Source organism: Mobula birostris, chromosome 16, assembly GCF_030028105.1.
Source record: "Mobula birostris isolate sMobBir1 chromosome 16, sMobBir1.hap1, whole genome shotgun sequence".
Lineage (NCBI taxonomy): Eukaryota > Metazoa > Chordata > Chondrichthyes > Myliobatiformes > Myliobatidae > Mobula > Mobula birostris.
In genome coordinates, this window is record NC_092385.1 from 70,248,886 (window position 1) to 70,263,342 (window position 14,457).

General features: G+C 43.8%; 1 protein-coding gene across 3 annotated transcripts in view; it reads right to left on the bottom strand.

Annotated features, from left to right (window-relative positions):
- The window catches only part of mst1rb (macrophage stimulating 1 receptor b), a 268,407-nt gene that overhangs the window by 134,002 nt on the left and 119,948 nt on the right, over window positions 1-14,457 (bottom strand). The window lies entirely within an intron of this gene.

A 14,457-nucleotide genomic window follows, 5' to 3' on the forward strand; every position in this document is an offset into this window, starting at 1 on the left:
CAGAAAGTCTGATCACCTGACTGTACTTCTACTCCCTGTGTATAGGCTGAGACCAAAGACTGCAGCACCAGTAGTGAGGACCAAAAATGTATGGACAAGGGAAGCACAGGAGAGCATACAGGACTGCTTTGAATTGGTGGACTGGACTACATTCGAGGAGTCATCTTCGAGTCTGGATGAATATGCCGGAGATGGTACTGAATTCATTAAATCCTGTGCAGGTGAGTCAGTGCCTACAAAAACTTGCTGTACATTCCCAAACCAAAAGCCATGGATGAACCAGGGGGTTCGTTCTCTGCTGAAGGCTAGAACTGTGGCATTTATGACTAGCAACCCAGATCTGTACAACAAAACAAAGTTTGACTCGTGGAGGGCTATTTCAAGAGCTAAGAAACAATTCCGAGCGATGTTGGAGGCGAGATCAGAAGCATGTCAACTCTGGCATAGTTTGCAGGTCATTACTTCTTATGAAACCCCATAAAAAGAATGGCAATGATGTTTCACTATCAGACAAGCTCAACAACATTTATGCCCACTTTGAAATGGAGAATATAACTACAGTTGTGAAGATCCCCGCTGGGCACAGTGACCCTGTGATCTCTGTCTTAGGGACAACGTTGGGCTGTCTTTCAGGATGATGAACCCTTGCAAAGCAGCAGGCCCCAATGGAGTACCTAGTAAGGCTCTGAAAACTTGTGCCAACCAACTGGCTGGTGTATTCAAAGGCATTTTCAATCTCTCACTGCTATGCGAGGAAGTTCCCATCTGCTTCAAAAGGGCAACAATTGTACCAGTGCCCAAGAAGAGCGATGTGATCTCCTTTAATAACTATTGTTCAGTGCACTCACATCTATGGTGATGAAGTGCTTTGACAGGTTGGTCATGGTTAGAATCAATTCCTGCCTCAGCAAGGACCTGGACCCATTGCAATTTGCCTATCGCCACAATAATCTATGACAGACACAATCTCAATGGCTCTTCACGCAGCCTTAGATCATCTGGACAATATGTCCAGCTGCTCTTCATTGACTATAGATCAGTGTTTAACACCCTCAGTCCTACAATCCTGATCAAAAAGCTACAGTACCTGGACCTCCGTACCTCCGTCTGCATCTGGATCCTTGACTTCCTAACTGGAAGACCACGATCTGTCCAGATTGGAAATAACATCTCCACCTCACTGACCATCAACACTGGTGCACCTCAGGGATGTGCGCTTAGCCCACTGCTCTATTGTCTCTATACCCATGACTGTGTAGCTACGCATAGCTCAAAAGCCATCTATAAATTTGCTGATAATACAACCATTGTTGGCAATATCTCAGATGTGATGAGGGGGCGTACAGGAGCGAGATCTATCAGCTAGTTGAGTGGTGTCGCAGCAACAACCTTGCATTCAACATCAGTAAAACCCAAGAGCTGATTGTGGAATTCAGAAAGGGTAAGATGAGGGAACATATACCAATCCTCACAGAGGGATCAGAAGTGGAAAGAGTGAGCAATTTCAAGTTCCTGGGTGTCAATATCTCTGAGGATCTAACCTGGTCCCAACATATGGATGCAGCTATAAAGAAGGCAAGACAGCAGATATATTTCACTGGGGGTTTGAGGAGATTTGGTTTGTCACCTAAAACACTCAAAAACAGTGAAGAGCATTCTAACTGGCCACATAACTGTATGGTATGGGGGCGGGGAGCTACGGCACAGAATCAAAAGAAGCTACAGGAAGTTGTAAAAGTAGTCAGCTGTATCTTGGGTACTAACCTCCATAGCATCCAAGAAATTTTTCAGGGAGCGGTGCCTCAGAAAGGCGGCGTCCATTATTAAGACCCCCACCACCCAAGACATGCCCTCTTCTCATTGTTACTGTCAGGAAGGAGGTACAGAAGCCTGAAGGCACACACTCGGCAATTCAGGAACAGCTTCTTCCCCTCTGCCATCCAATTCCTAAATGGACATTGAATCCACGAACACTACCTCACTTTCATTCTTTCTGTTTCTGCACTACTTATTTAATTTAAGTATTTAATATGCATACATATAATTACTTTAATCATATTTTTTCTATATTTATCATGTATTGCATTGTACTGCTGCCTCAAAGTTAACAAATTTCACAACATATGCCAGAGATATTAATCCTGATTCTGATGCATTGAGCCGTTTTGACTACCCATTGTAAAGCCTTCCCATCTCCTGCAATACAGGTGTCGCCCAGTATTAAAACAGGAGCCATAAATATCTGGTGCAGTCACGACTGGTCCTATCTTCCAATGATGAAGGTTCCTGCTAAACTGCCATCTCTCTCAGTTCTGTTGCTAACTTAAGATACTTTATGCTTCATTACTTCTGAATGTAGGAGCTATGATTAGTAAGTTTGTAGATGGCATCAAAATTGATGGTATAGTGAACAATGAAGGTTGTCAAAGATTAGAACTGGATATGAATCAACTGGGAAAGTTGGCAAGGAAAGCTGAGATGGTATTTAACTCAGCCATCAAGCTCCTGAACCAAAAGAGATAACTTCACTCAATTTCACTTGTCCCGTCATTGAAATGCTCCCACAATCTATGGACTCACTTTCAAGGACCCTTCATCTCATGTTTTCAATATTTATTTATTTATTATTTAATATCAATATTTCTTTTTTTTTTGTAATTGCACAGTTTGTTGTCTTTGCACACTGGTTGAATGCCCAGGTCAGTGCCATCCCTCATTGATCCTATTGTGGTTATTATTCTATTATTGAGTATGTGTGCAAGAAAATGAATGTCAGGGTTGTATGTGGTGACATATGCGTACTTCGTTAATAAATTTACTTTGATTTTTAGAAGTGTGAAGTGATGCATCTTGGGAAATTAAACCAGGACGGAGAAGTGCACAGTGAACGGCAGGGCCCTAGGGAGCACTGTCGAACAGAGGAAAACAGGATTCAAGTACATAATGACCTGAAACATAGGTAGACTGGTAGATAGGTGCCACCAAGAAGAGTGCAGGAACCTCATGACCCACACTACCATGTTCAGGAACAGTTATTACCCCTCGACATCAGGCTCTTGAACTTCACTTGCCCCATCACTGAACTGTTCCCAAAACCTATGGATTTATTTTCAAGGACCTTTGTTTCATGTCCTCATTATTTATTGCTTATTTATTATTTTTTTTTCTTTTTTGTATTTGCATATTTTGTTCTCTATTGCACATTGGTTGTTTGTCTGTCCTGTTGGGTGTGGTCTTTCATTGATTCTATTGTGTTTCCCGTATTTACTGTGAATCCCATCAAGGAAATGAATCTCAGGATTGTATATGGTGACATATAATAAATTTACTTTGAACATTGAACTTTTGGATTGCAAGAAAGACATAGAATATTCTTACCTTCATCAGAGTACAAAACTTGGAATAGCATTTTACAGTTGTACAGAACATTGGTTAGACTCCACTTAGAGAACTACATGCAGTTCTAGTCACCATTGTACAGTGAGGTCATGGTTAAGTTAGAAAGGGTGCAGAAAAGAACTCAGAAAACTGTTGCCTAGCCTTGAAGGACTTGAGTATTAAGGAGCGATCAGATATATTAGATCTCTTTTGCCTGAAGCAATGGGGACTGAGATGCAACATGACAGCAAGTCATAGCTACTGTAAATAGCCAAAATCTGTTTCCCATGGTAGAATGTCTAAAGCTAGGGACCATAGGTTTAAGGTGTGAAGGAATTATAAGGGGGGACCAAGGGGTAAATTTTTCAAATAAAGCGTAGTTAGTATCTGGAAAGGGTAGCCAGACATGATGGCAGAGGCAGCAACAGTATCATTAAATAGGTGTCTGGATAAGTACTTGAACAAGCAAAGCAGAGAGGGACATAGAATTAATGCAGGCAAGTGGGATTCGTGTATACAAGCATGATGGTTGATTCCGGTGCATTGAGCTAAAGTCTCACACAAAATGCTGGAGAAACTCAACAAGTCAGGCAGCATCTAAGGAGTGGAATAAACAGTCGAAGTTTCAGGCTGAGTCCAAAATGTTCTGATGAAATATTTATTTCTCTCCATAGATTTCATCTGACTTGCTGAGTTCCTCTTGCATTATGTGTGTGTTGCTCGAGATTTCTAGCATCTGCAGAATCTTCTGTTTATGGTGGGGCTAAAGGTTATCTTTTTGAACTGTTCAACTCCATGTCGTAATGAACATTACAACTGCCTCCAAACAATTCACATTCGAACTGGAAATGATCAACCATTTTTAAAAGGCAAAGCAAACTAACCACAATATCATCTTGCAGTGCTCCTAATTCATAAACGAAACAGATTTTACACATTTGCCCATTGACGTAAATTGCTTTACTTCTGCTATGAATGTCAGGCAATTTTCTTCTCCGTAATCAAGCCCAGACCTTTTCCTCTCTCTCCAGCTGTTTCTCTTTCTGAGAGTGCCCATTCACAGCCCGTTGACCAAACAATCCAACAGAGTGAAGGAATAAAAATCTCCAGGGTGTAGAAACTACTTCCCCTCTGAAAGGTTCTTGGCAACACTGTTTATTTAACTGGTTCCAACTGTGAATAGCATCACTAACCTATGGCTTCAGAATGGAACAGAGATGATTTAGATCTGACTTTAAGAGCCCATATGTCACAAGATCAAATGAAATGGAAGCTTTAGGCTATGATACCCATTGAACCTGCTCTGTTATTCAATGAGATTACAGGTGGGCAGATTTGACCTCAGTGCCTTTCTCCTCATGAAGCCCTACAACCTGCTAGTTCAAAGGCAAAGTAATTTATTTTTTATCCAGTAAGTACATGTTACCATATACTGCCTTGAGATTTTTTTTTGCTAGCATTCGCATGAAAATAAATACAGTAGGATTTATGAAAAACTGTACATAAACCATGACTTACAAATAACCAATGTGCAAAAGAAGACAAATTGTGTTAACAAAAAAAAATAATCCTGAGACACGAGTTGTAGAATCCTTGGAAGTGAGTCTGTACATTGTAGAGTTAGTTAAGGGTTGAGGTGAGTGAAGTTATTCACACTGGTTCAGTAGCCTTATGGTTGTAAGGTAATAATTGTTCCTGAACCTGACGATATTGTGCCTTTACCTCCTGCCCGATGGAAGTATTGAGAAGAGAGCATGACTCGAATGGTGGGGTACTCCTTATAGATGTGCTCAATGGTGATGAGGTCTTTTTCTGGGATGGACTAGACTGCATCCACAACCTTCTATAGATTTTTCCATTCCTGGGCCATGATGTGGCAACCTTGAATATATTCAGTGATTTGGCTGCCATTGATCTTTGGGCGGCTCAATGGCAAAACGGCTCCAGTGATCCCAGTCAATCCAGACATCTGGTGCAAAAATGCTTGGAGTTTCTTCTCCATTCACATGTTTCTTCCAGGCACTCTGGCTTCCATGTCTCTTCGAGGCATCCTGGCATGCCAGAGATAAGTGCACTGGTATGTTAATTGGGCAATGTAAATTACCCCGGGTCAGGAAGTATCTAAGCGATTTGAGTAGGGAGTCACGAGAGATTGGTCTAGACCTAATCTGACGTTCATTGCAATAAATGATTCTCTCACAAGAAGCCTCAATGACACTTATATGTTCATATAAACTCATTTTGGGTGCCACAGGAGTGTAGCAGTTAGCGTGATGCTATTACAGCTCAGGGCGTCTATGTTCCGAGTTTACTCCGAACATCATCTGTAAGGATTCTGTACGTCCTCACCATAGAATGCATAATTATTTTCTGGGTGCTCCGGTTTCCTCTCACTATCCAAAGACATATCAGCTAGTAGGTAAACTGTATCATGATAGGGCTAAGGTTGAGTCGGTGGGTTGTTGGGGTAGTGCGCCTCTAAGAGCCAGAAACATCTATTCTGCTTTGTATCTCTAAATAAATCAAAAGAAGAATAAATGAAACTACCCAACTCCAATAAAGCAAATTCACGCTGGAACTTTTATGCTCTATTTTAATCTGCTGATATGTTTAATGTTTTTACAGTGGCCGAGCACGGGCGGCATGGTAGCATAGCGTTTAGTGCCATCACTTTACAGGATCAGCAATCACCGATTGGGGTTCAATTCCTGCCACTGTCTGTAAGGAGTCTGGATGTCCCGACTGTGTCCCCATGGGTTTCCTCCAGGTGCTCTGGCTTCATCCCACATTCCAAAGATGCACATACAAGTAAGTTGTGGGCATGCTATGTTGATGCACCAGTGCAGCAACACCTGCTGCCTGCCTGCATCACAATCCTTGGACTAAGTTGGTCATTGACGCAAATTGGCACATTTCACTGTGCATGTGACACAAGGGGAGATCAAAATGAAACACAATGAAAGAACTTCGAAGGCTCACGGAGCAAATGCAGTTGCAGCATTGTCAATGAAACGAAACTGATCAGACAGGTGTGGTTTAGAAGACCACAGATTGCACTCTGGGGACGGATGTCAAATTCCTGTGACTCCATGAAGACAACAATGAAAACATTGAGCACATCTACACTAAGCATTGTTGCAGGAAAGCAGCATCCATTATCCAGGACACCTGCCATCCAGCCATGCTCTCCTCTCGCTGCTACAATCAGGAAAGAGGTTCAGGAGCCTCAGGACCCACACCACCAGATTCAAGAACAGTTATTACCCCTCAACCATCAGGCTCCTGAACCAGACAGGATAACTTCACTCAGCTTCACTCACCCCAATACTAAACTGTTCCCACAATTTATGGACTTACTTTCAAGGACTTTACAACTCATGTTCTTGATATTTATTGCTTATTTATTTATTATTATTATTTGTTTGTATTTGCACAGTTAGTTATCTTTTGTACATCATTTGTTTGACTGTCTTCATTGTGTGCAGTTTTTCATTCATTCTCTTGTGTTTCTTTGTACTTTCTGTGAGTGTTTGCAAGAAAATTAATCTCAGGATTATATACAGTGACGTACATGTACTTTGATAATAAATTGACTTTGAACTTTGTACTGATACATAATGAAATGATTGACTCAGAAAGCCATTCTAAATTACAATGTGCTCCCAATTTTTCTGCTTACAGCTCTGAGAAGATGACCAGCAACATACAAGAATTTCCTGTATTTGAAACTACCAAATCCAAAAAGGACATGATTGTATTCCAAGCAAAACAAACATAAATCTCCCGCACTGAGGGCACATGCTGAAAGTCACTTCACATTCTTTAGTTGAAACTTGGCCCCTATCCACAATTCCACCACAGTGTCAAAACTTTCCATGTCCAAACAGTGATAATAGGGGTAATGTTACAGTACAGTGAATTTTGATCCCATGATATCAATTGATGAGGTAGATTAAATGTTTGCCTAGCCAAGCAACGATAACGACAAACGTGTAGAGATGTTATCCAAGACATGCATTTCAGCAGTGGTCCCCAACCTGCGGGCCGCAGACCGATACATTGCCATGAAGAATGCAGCGGTGCAGTGGTAACCGGAATGCACCCAGCACATCTTTAAGAGAAAAGCCGAAATAAACAAGCTCATTAGTTACGTGCTGGGTGGCACCTAATTAATTAGTTTGTTTATTTGGCTTTTTTCTTAATGATGTGCTGGGTTCCTTCCAGCTACCGCTGCACCCCTGCATTCTTCATGGCAATGTATCGGTCTGCGGCCCAGAGGTTGGGGACCACTGCATTTCAGTAACATCTATCACAGCCACAAAATGTCCTAAAATATTTTTAGAGGTACAGTGCAGAGTAGGCTCGAGCTGCACAACCAAACAACTCCCAATATAACCCTAACCTCATCACAGGACAATTTACGATGACCAGACTACCTACTAACCAGCAGGTCTGTGGACTGGGGGAGGAAACCAAAGCACACAGAGGAAACCCACGAATTCCACAGGGATGGATGTACAGATTCCTTACAGAGGTCACCAGGAACAAACCTTGAGCTCCGACACTCTGAGCTGTAATAGCAGTGCACAAACTGCTTCACTACTGTGGCACCCATACATCACCGTATGGCTAGTAATTGGCCTGCAGCAGCTGCCGTGCTATGACAATGGCCAAGTAATTATATTATTAGGTGAGAGACACTGTGGAGAACTCTGCTGCCTTTTCTTGTTATAACACCACAAGACCATGAGACATAGGAGCAGAATTAGGCCAATCAGTGCATCATGTCTGCTCCACCATTCCATCATGGCTTACATCCATCAAATTGACATGGTAGCACAGTGAGGCAGCATGGTAGTGTAGCAGTTAGCACAATCACTGATCAGAGTTCAATTCTCGCTACTGTCTATAAGAAGGTTGTACATTCTCTTCATGACCCCAGTGAGGCACTCAAGTGGCCAAGCACTCATCCTTTTCCACAAACAACAGGAATTCTGCAGATGCTGGAAATTCAAGCAACACACATCAAAGTTGCTGGTGAACACAGCAGGCCAGACAGCATCTCCAGAAAGAGGTGCAGTCGACGTTTCAGGCCGAGACCCTTCGTCAGTTAGTCCTGACGAAGGGTCTCGGCCTGAAACGTCGACTGCACCTCTTCCTACAGATGCTGCCTGGCCTGCTGCGTTCACCAGCAACTTTGATGTGTGTTACTCATCCTTTTCCTCCATTTTCTGTCTGTTACGAGTCCCCTCCTCCTTACACCATCCCTAGATGACGCCAGTTACACCCCTTTCTTTCGGCTTGCTTCTGTGCTCATTTTCACCAATCCCTCTCTTCAATCCATCACAGGATGTCCTCTTTCTTTCTCCTGCTGCTCTTTAACTTGTCCTCGTTCTGATAACAGGTTGCCAACCTGAATCACAAACACTGCTTTTCTATGTCTCTTTCTGGCTGTTCATAATCAGCATTTTGTACTTAATTTATTTTAATTATCTATTTTTTACCTGGAGATGCAGCGCGGAATAGGCTCTTCCAGTTTCTTTGTGCTATGCCACCCAGCGACCCCGGCAACGCCTATTTAACCCTAACCTGTACACAGGACAATGTACAACGACCAATTAACCTCTCCAGTAGGCATACTCAATTCACCTTTAGGAATATGGGAGGAAACTGGATTCCTAAAGAAACCTTGGCTGTCTTGGTTAGTCAGGGTGTCAAAGTTTACAGGGAGAAGGCAGGAGAATGGCGTTGAGAGGGGTAACAAATCAGCCTTGATGGAATAGCGGAGCAGACTCAATGGACTGAGTGGCTTAATTCTGCTCCTATGTCTTATGGCCTTAAAACCCACCTATTCCACAGAGATAACGTACAGAGAACGCTGGAACCAAACTCCAAAGCCCCGAGCTAGAATAGTGTCATGCTAACCACTCCACTATCATGGCACCCTAACATGCGCTAGGTTTGCTTTTGTGATTCGATCTCAAGACTGAGACCCCAGTGAGTGTGTCACAGCAGAGCAAGGGTCTACATGATCAAAATATCTCAGAGAGAGGAAGCAGTTAGCGCTGGTCTGCCGAACATGTCTCCCATTATATGAATTCTAGAATCAGATTCCAGGAGCCAGGAACAAGGGAGAAATGACTGGCCAGACACAGAGAAATTAAATAGAGACAGAAGAGACCGCAGATGCTCGAACCTGGAGCAACACACAATCAGAATCAGAATCAAGTTTATTCGTCCTGACGAAGGGTCTCGGCCTGAAACGTCGACTGCACCTCTTCCTAGAGATGCTGTCTGGCCTGCTGCATTCACCAGCAACTTTGATGTGTGTTGCTTGAATTTCCAGCATCTGCAGATTTCCTGTTGTTCAAGTTTATTAGTACTGGCATAGTGTATGTCAGGCAATTTGTTGTTTCATAGCAGTAGCACAATGTGTGAGTGTGAGTGGGTGTGTGTGTGTGTGTGTGTGTGTGTGAGAGAGTCTGTGTGTATGTGTGTGTGAGAGAGAGAGAGAGCGAGATTCTCTGAGTGTGTGTTTGTGTGTGTGAGTGTGAGTGGGTGTGTGTGTGTGAGTGTGTGTGTGAGAGAGTGTGTGTGTGTGTGTGTGTGTGTGTGTGTGAGAGAGAGTGACTGTGTGTGTGTGTGTGTGTGTGTGTGTGTGTGTGTGTGTGTGAGAGAGAGAGGGGGGGTCTGTGTGTGAGTGTGTGAGAGAGAGAGAGTGTGTGTGAGACAGAGACAGAGCGAGAGTCTGTGTGTGTGTTTGTGTGTGTGAGTGTGAGTGGGTGTGTGTGTGTGAGTGAGTGTGTGTGTGTGAGATAGAGAGAGCCTGTGTGTGAGTGAGTGTGTGTCTGAGAGAGAGAGAGAGTGAGTGAGTGTGTGTGTGAGTGTGAGTGTGAGTGTGTGTGTGTGTGTGAGAGAGACTGTGTGTGTGTGTGAGTGAGATGGTCTATGTGTGTGTGAGAGAGATTGAGAGTGTGTGTGTGAGAGAGAGAGGGGGGGTCTGTGTGTGAGTGAGAGAGAGTGTGTCTGTGTGTGAGTGTGTGTGTGTGTGTGAGAGAGACTGTGTGTGTGTGTGAGTGAGATGGTCTATGTGTGTGTGAGAGAGATTGAGAGTGTGTGTGTGAGAGAGAGAGGGGGGTCTGTGTGTGAGTGAGAGAGAGTGTGTCTGTGTGTGTGTGTGTGTGTGTGTGTGAATGAGAGAGAGAGAGGGGGTCTGTGTGTGAGAGAGAGAGAGGGGTCTGTGTGTGTGAGAGAGAGAGAGAGTGAGAGAGTGTGGGTGTGTGTGAGAGAGAGAGAGTGGGGGGTCTGTGTGTGAGTGTGTGTGAGAGTCTGTGTGAGTGTGTGTGTGAGAGAGAGAGTCTGTGTGTGAGTGTGTCTATGTGTGAGAGAGTGTGTGTGTGAAAGAGAGAGTCTGTGTGTGTGTGTGTGTGTGTGTGTGTGAGAGAGAGAGTGTGTGTGTGTGTGCACAAGTGTTTCTGTGTGTGTATATTTGTGTGTGATTTAGAATGTGTATGTGTGTGAGAGAGACAGTCTGTGTGAGTGAGTGAGTGTGTGAATTAGTGTTTGTGTGTGTGTGTGTGTGAGAGAGAGAGAGAGTGTGTGTGTGAGAGAGAGAGAGAGTGTGTGTGTGTGAGAGAGAGTATCTGTGTGTGAAAGTCTGTGTGACAGAGGGAGTGTGTGTGTGTGAGAGAGTATTTGTGGGTGAGAGAGAGTCTGTGTAAGTGTTGAGAGAGAGTCTGTGAGTGTTGAGAGAGAGAGAGAGTCTGTGTGAGTGTTGAGAGAGAGAGAGAGAGAGAGTCTGTGTGAGTGTTGAGAGAGAGAGAGAGAGAGAGAGAGTCTGTGTGAGTGTTGAGAGAGAGAGTCTGTGAGGGTTGAGAGAGAGAGAGTCTGTGTGAGTGTTGAGAGAGAGAGAGAGAGAGAGTCTGTATGAGTGTTGAGAGAGAGAGAGAGTCTGTCTATATTTGACGTAACATCTCTGCCGGCATTCTGGATCAAAGTCAAGGCTAAATATCCTGAAATTGCCAAGGAAGCACAGAAAACGTTGCTTTCATGTCCAACATACCTCTGTGAAGCGGAGTTTTCTGCAACGAATGCAACGAAAACTAAATTGCGGAATAGACTGGACATAAGGAACCCCCTTCGAGTATCGCTGTCTCCCATCACCCCTCGATGGCACCATCTTGTTGCGGAAAACAAGCCCAGGGCTCCCACCGATTCAGCGATATTGGCGTGTTGCAATGATTTGATATGTTCATACGGGGAAAATATGTGTTGTGTGTTTAATATCCAAACGTTACTTAAAATGTTATGATGCGATTGACTTATCACCTATATTCCGGTTGTGATTAACACCCCCGCCCCCGGTCGGCCAGTCCGCAAGAATATTGTCAATATTAAACTGGTCTGCGGTGCAAAAATGATTGCGGACTCCTGCTTAGTAGACCTATCAATTTTCTCTGTGGGCGGGCTTTACAGTCGACCTCAAAAATAATGACAGTGTTTCTCGCTGCACTGTTTGCAACAGTGACTTTTCTATTGCCCATGGTGGGTTAAAATGTAAAAGACTTGTTGAGGTGAGTTTAACAGGTGGCATTCATTCATTAGCATAGCTAACGTTATTTAAACTGGCTGCTAAGGAGCTACACCATTGATGTCCTACGTGATGAGGCCAAACTCCCTGTAGACTTACTTAGAGTTGTAATAGAATAAGCATGATAATACAATATAATATAAGTACATATTTTAACGTCACATTTTCTGCATATACCCAACTTGGTTTACAGATCAGACAAAATCACTAAACAAAGTATTACATACACCCTTGGAGGTCGACCGTGGGGGAGTGGGGATTTGGGGTTGTGGGCGGGGGGGTAGTGCTACCTCCCTGAAATGAGTTTTTGCAGGGTGAGATGTCTGTGTGTGTGTGTGTGTGTGTGTGTGTGTGTGTGTGTGTGAGACAGAGAGAGAGAGAGAGTCTGTGTAAGTGTTGAGAGAGAGAGTCTGTGTAAGTGTTGAGAGAGAGCGAAAGAAAGAGAGAGAGATAGAGTCTGTGAGTGTTGAGAGAGTCTGTATGAGTGTTGAGAGAGAGATAGAGTCTGTGAGTGTTGAGAGAGACAGTCTGTGTGTGTTGAGAGAGAGCGAAAGAAAGAGAAAGAGATAGTCTGAGTGTTGAGAGAGAGAGTCTGTATGAGTGTTGAGAGAGAGAGAGTCTGTGTGAGTGTTGAGAGAGTCTGTGTGAGTGTTGAGAGAGTGAAAGAGAGAGAGATAGAGTCTGTGAGTGTTGAGAGAGAGAGTCTGTGTGAGTGTTGAGAGAGAGAGTGTGTGTCTGTGAGTGCTGAGTCTGTGTGAGTGTAGACAGAGAGAGAGAAACAGACAAACACACACACACTGTGTGTGAGTGTTTCTCGCTCCTGCCATCTGGCAAAAGGTACCGAAGCATTCAAGCTCTCATGACCAGACTGTGCAACAGTTTCTTCCCCCAAGCCATCGGATTCATTAATACCCAGAGATTAGACTGACATCTACATCATTATTAACTGTAATTTGTCCTCTACTGTGCCTATTGTCTTGTTTATTATTTATCGTACTGCCCTGCACATTTTGTGCACTTTATGCAGTCCTGTGTAGGTCTGAGGTCTAGTGTAGCCTTGTATTGTCTCACTTGGTCTAGTTTAGTTTTACGTTGTTTCACGTAGCACCATGGTCCTGAAGGATTGTTATTTCGTTTTTACTGTGTACTGTATCAGCCGTTTATGGTCGAAATGACAATTAAAAGCGACTTGAGTTGACTGGACTTGGAAAATTCCACAGCACAGACCATCCATTTAGACTAATCCCAGATTTCCGCAGCACAGAAACAGGCCCAATGATCATCCAAATCCTACACTAATCTTGTTTTATTCTCATGAAATTTTATTTATTTAGCAATAGAGCGTGGAGTTGGCCCTTCCAGCCCTTTAAGCTGTGCTGCCCAGCAGCCCCTGACAATCCTAATTTAACCTGAACTCAATCATGGGACGATGTATAGTGACCACTTGACCTACCCTATGTGGGAGGAAACCCGAGCCCCCGGGGAAAACCAACAGAGAGGACGTTCAGAGACTTCTTACTGATGGCGCTGGAACTAAACTCCAAACTCTGGTGTCCCGAGCTGTAATAGCATTGCGCTAACTGTGGTACCCAATTTTCATTGAACCTAGAATTTGCCATTTATGTGCTCACTAGGGGAAATTGATAGAAAGTTAATCAATATACCAACGTGTTCCTCTTTGGGACATAGGAATCTAAGGGCCCTGGAGGAAGCCCACACAGTCTGAGGGGGAATGTGTAATCCTTGCAGAGGGTTGAGTGTGGATTGTTCGACCAGTGGAGGCAGCTGTTCCAGTTATGTCACTGTGCCAATCCCAAAGCAGGGCTTTTGTTTTGAGTCAGACAGGCCACTTGGCTTCAGCTTGAATCAGACATTCAACCACCCTGCAGGCAATAGGGAAGATTTTGGAGGACTCAGCAGCTCAAGTGGCATCTGTAGAGGGAGATGAACAGTTGATGTTTGGGTCAACATTTCCTTCCACAGAAGCTATTTGACTTGCTGAGTTCCTCCAGCATCACGAGACCCATCGTCAAGGACATCTTCAAAAGGCGATGCATCCACCATTAAGGACACACACACAACCCAGGACAATACCATCAGAGAGGAAGTACAGGAGACTTACGATACAGACACACACACACACACACACACACACTCTCTCACAGAGACACACACTCACAGACACACATACATACACCCAGAGACACATACTCACAGACACAGACACTCACATACAGACAGACACACACATAAACACGCACTCAGACACACACACACACACACACAGGCTCACACAGACACATACACAGAAACATGCACACAGACACATACATACACACACACACACACACACACACTCTCACACAGACAGACAAAACCACACAAAAACACACCAATAGTACAACAGACAAACAAAATTTTGGAGAAACTTGGCAAGTCAGGCATTATCTATGGAAAGGAATAAACAGTTGGCATGTTGGGCCCAGACC